Below are 5,067 nucleotides of genomic sequence, written 5' to 3'. Positions count from 1 at the left end.
GGTCAAGGAAGTACAATCCTTGAATTCGATTACGGTGTTAGGGCTTCATTGAATCCTGAAGGCATAATTCGAGAGACCGTTTGTACTCGCCAAATTTATTGGAAAAGGTCGAATTATTGTCTAAAAGAATCGAAAGAGCCAAGTCAGGGGTACACCATTTTCTGTTTCTGTTTTCATCCTCTTGTTTAAACCAAAATTTCCAACACAGATGTACAGAATGAACTGTGTAAAAGTTGATTCGTTGGTCTCTGGTGAAATAGATTGCGCCGATTTCAAAGCCAAACTGCTCCTTAACAAAAAATAAACCAGCTATCGTAAATGTCAATATAGGTACGCATGCACTTTTTCGTTTCTAATGGCATACACAGTTCTAAATATTTCCATTCATCTATTCTACATCTTTTTGCAGGAACCACTGCTAAAGGAGCTATTGATGATCTCGACCGTGTTATCAAAATCCTTAAAACAACTGGTTATGGCGAAGACAGGTTTTACATTCATTGTGATGGGGCTCTAATTGGTCTTATGATGCCTTTTGTCAAACGTGTAAGCTCTCTCGTTCTCTCAGTTGTCTGAAGCTAGTACACATAGTATGTACTATTAAGGTTGCGAAAACATACCCCATATTGTCACATTGTTTATTTGCTAATTTAAAACCCCATCTTTTCATTTTTCGATATTAAGCCATGTTATTTTTTATTGTTTCTGGCATTGAGCAGGCTCCAAGAATCTCGTTTGAGAAGCCAATTGAGAGTGTTTGTATTTCTGGCCACAAGTTTCTTGGATGCTCAATGCCTTGTGGTGTTCACATAACAAGATTAGACCACATCAAAGCCCTGTCGAGGAACATTGAATACATTGGTTGTCAAGATTCCACGTTAATGGGAAGCCGCAGCGGCCATGCTCCAATCTTTCTTTGGTATGCACTGAACCAGAAAGGCTACCGAGGGTTACAAAAAGAAGTCCAGATGTGTCTCAAGAATGCCCAGTATTTGAAAGAGCGTCTACGCGCCTCGGGGATAAGTGCTATGCTTAACCAATTTAGTAATATTGTTGTATTTGAAAAGCCACGGAATGAAGAATTCATTCGCTATTGGCAGCTTGCAGTTCAAGGCAATCTTGCTCATGTTGTTGTAATGCCAAATATCACTATTGCGCAGTTGGATGAATTCTTACGTGATTTGGCTCAAAAGCGTGCTACTGCTATCTGGTTACGGGAGGGAAAGCATCAACCACTTTGTGCTTCCGCTAACCTTGGGAAGGAAAATTGTGCTTGTCCTCGACACAAGTGAAGATCTGTTTAACCGTGAGCTTTGCTTATACTCATATATAATATTATTGTTGTTGTAGAATATAATATAATTAAATTAAGTTGTTCCTTCGGGGACATCTGAAAAGAAATAAAAAATAAAAAGTAAACGAGTAAAAGTCGGAAACTATATTTGTAACTTTTGTCATGTCTGAAATAATCTCATCTATTTGGAATCTTGGATGACAACAGAAGAAGGCCTACTGTATCTAAATTTGTTTTGGCATGGTATTTACTTTCCACCCTTTCGTGAAATGAAAAAATTGAACTCGATATGTTGTCCGCTCAGTTCATCGATGTGCCGGTTGCGGAGCCAATCGGTAATTCCGTTTGACCGTAAAAATGGTTGTCCATCACACCAACGACTATAACAATCGAACAATTCAAATCCTTTTGTAATATGTGTCAGTTAATCGCTCTATTCATCAGCGGGGACGACATGATATATATATATACACCTATAAGGCTTTAACCATTCATTTTTTTGTTAAAGCAACTCCAACGGTGCATACCAAATTTGATTATTTACCGGGCTAGGTAGATAGACAAACCTAATTCCGTGTTGTGGGAGAAAGATTTTTCGAAGCGAAATAAACCAGGCGGATCAAGAAGGGTTGATCTGGCATCTGTCGGATTCCAACGGCTATTTTACCCCTTATAATCATTCAATCCGGTTAAACTTTCAACTCACACCAAAACTTAATCTTTTCTTGAATTTTTCCAACTAATCTTTCTCCTGATGTCTCGTAAGGAATTTCTCTTTTCATTGAAGCAAAACTTGACGCTGTTATAAATAAGATATATGGTAATTTAAAAAAAATTGAAGATGGTAAAAAAGAAAGAGTTGTGAATGTTTAGAAGTTAATCAAGAAAATATGCTGCCAAAATGCAACGTAAAGCTTAAATTTTGGAAGTTAACAACCAAAGTTAATTTCAAAACAAAGAAGAAATAGTTCATGAACGCGGTGAATGTAAGTTACGTCAGATGAAGAAAACCAAGAGGCCAAAGATTGTAATAGATTTTCATTGATGTCACTATTTAAATTCTTATTACTGTCTAAGTTTAGATCTTTAAAATAAGTTCCGGTAATATTAATTAATGAAAATATTTAGACCACAAAAATTGACTTCCATTATTTTTTATTAAGCAATACTTGTTACATTTAAACTTACATATATACTTGTTACCATGACTTTGCAATTATAAGCCAATAGTCATGGGGCAGAAGTAAAGGGGGGCTAAACCTGGGTGAACATTAACGTTAGCAAGATTCTGAATCAAAGCGTGGGTGGTTGGTTGGTTTGCTGGGACTTATAACCATAATGGTGTTTCCAGCACGTCTCCTGAGCTTTATATGTGCACGATTATGATTACCGATAGGTATATACAAAAGGATAAATGTGCAAAATTTTCCAAAAATCAAAATTCTAGTTGGCAGAATACTGTTACTAGGATTAATTAATTCTCTTGTAAACCAATGTCTAGATACTAGTAATACTGCACCAAGAGCTAACAATAATGAGTTACAATATGAGAAAGTCCAAATACCCCCAATTTTGGTTATGTAGAGTAAGTTTTAGACTAGTTATTCGTGAGTGAGCAGTGCGTTGCTGTGGAGCGAAAGAAATAAATGTCAATTAAGAACTAGATCCAGATATGATGTTGAACACTTGGAATGTCTGGCGATGGTTTATGCTATTAATTGGGCAGAAATACATGGGTTTCAAAACGTCCTTTTTGAGTCGGATAGTGATTTAGTCGGTTAATGGTCCAGAACAATCTGTTTATTAGGATAATCAGGGTTATATAATGGATATTATAATAAATTATCTAGTAAATATTTCTTGGTTAGGAAGATTGATAAATTGCAAATGGTGTTTTTCATTCATTAGCAAAAAAGGCTATGGAAGAGTTTACATTTTCTTAATTCTATTGTAACTTTCACCCGATACTTCTAGTTGGGTTGGTGAACATAATTGTTAGAGCACTGTTCGGTTGAACTTGTAAGCGTTGCTATCTCAAACTTGTTTGTCAAGTTTAGTGATCAAAAGTATAAGTCTTGATTTCTAGTCTATTTATATCTATGTCTCGGAGTAGGATAGATTGTGTAGTTGAGCTTTAGACTTCACAACATTCATCAACTGAAGACGAAGAACTACTAAGGAGAGCTTGTGGAACTTCATCAACAAAGGTATATGGAGACCGAAACTCATCTATAACTCGGAAAGTCTATTTCTACTTTATCTCCTATTTGAGACAAAAGTTGTATAACTATATAGTATTCGATTTATACACATTAGATATTTCAAGCTGAGTTTAACTCGCTTACATATTTCTCGAAATATGTGCTGGTAAGTTTTCGCTTTAACCAAGTTCATCTTATATTCTTGACGAAAGTCAAAAGATGATCATATGAAAATCGTCTGGTAACATTTTATATGATTTGTGTGAGACAGTCATTTTATGTAGACTCGGAATGTTTCGGGTTGATCATTCGATCACTTGAAAATTTCTTTGAAGCTAATAGTTTGTGTGAGACAACTATTGTCATCTTCTAAGAATGTTTCAATGATTGAAATGGAGTTCAGAACATTTAACCTTAATTGTACTATAGACATAGTATGCGTACTTGCATATATGTTGATCCAAGACCGGTGTAGTATGCATACACGTATGCGTAATGGAAAGGTCAGGTGAAGTCCGGGAGCCTTGGTATGCATAACCGTATGCGTACTGTCGAACTCAGTTGAAGTCCGGGAACTTTGGTATGTGTACCCGTACACGTACTGATTTCAACTGATGTTTGAATGTGTGACATTATGCGTACCCATTTGCGTACTATCGAAGACAGTCCAAGTCTTGATACTTAAGTATGCGTATCCATTTGCATACTTGAGTGAGTTATGTTTTAAAATCGGTTATGTCATGAAACAATACATTAATGTAATAACGAATGCAATCTTTTGCAAACTGTGGTTATAATGTTCATGAATCGATTCAAGTGAATCAAACCGATTTTGTTTCAATTGTGTCTTATATACATGTATGAGAATATAAACAAAATTGAAAAACTCTAGAACTAGTTTCATTTGAGTCATTTGAACTAGTTGTGGTTAAGATGAATAAGGTTGATATGAAAGTGTTCATATGGCTAACTTCGGTTAACTATTGTTGAGCCAACAAGGCGTCCATGTTTAGGTACGGTTACCCATATATGAATGAAGGTACATTTCATTTGTGTGTAACAATATAAGTTCGATCTAACAGTTAAAAGATTTTAACTTGAGTCTAATCAGGTTTTCATCTAACAGTGAATATTGAATGTTTTGTTACCAAGGTAACATTGATTGCAAACCCTGATTTGAAAACTATATAAGGGAGAAACTCTAGCAACTGGGAAACCTAATCCCCACACCTTCTATGTGATATTAGTTGTGACTAGAGTCGATTCTCCTTTAACCTTAGGTTTTTTTCCAAAACCCTGTAGGTTAACGACTTGAAGACTTCATTGGTATTGTGAAGCCAGAACCAACTATTTTCTCTGTAGTTGCGTGTTCTGATCTTTCCGGTTTCTATAGTATTGAGTATTATCTTCTATAAGATTTTCTAGAGATTTAATCTCCGATATGCAAGATAAAAAAGTAGTCGCAAACATCTTCGTCTCATCGTCTGTGATTCCACAATATCTTGTTTCGCTTCCATACAATTAAGATTATTGTGAGGTGATTGATAATACTAGGCGGTTCTTCGGGAATAT

The 5,067-nt window shown here is 35.6% G+C and overlaps 1 pseudogene; it reads left to right on the top strand.

Moving 5' to 3' along the window:
* The first annotated feature begins 208 nt into the window (after positions 1-208).
* LOC113285435 lies at positions 209-1,292 on the top strand (annotated as a pseudogene).
* The last annotated feature ends 3,775 nt before the right edge of the window (positions 1,293-5,067 follow it).

Source organism: Papaver somniferum, chromosome 6, assembly GCF_003573695.1.
Source record: "Papaver somniferum cultivar HN1 chromosome 6, ASM357369v1, whole genome shotgun sequence".
Lineage (NCBI taxonomy): Eukaryota > Viridiplantae > Streptophyta > Magnoliopsida > Ranunculales > Papaveraceae > Papaver > Papaver somniferum.
The sequence above is the reverse complement of the archived record's forward strand: the minus strand, read 5'-3'. Positions and strand labels throughout refer to the sequence as shown.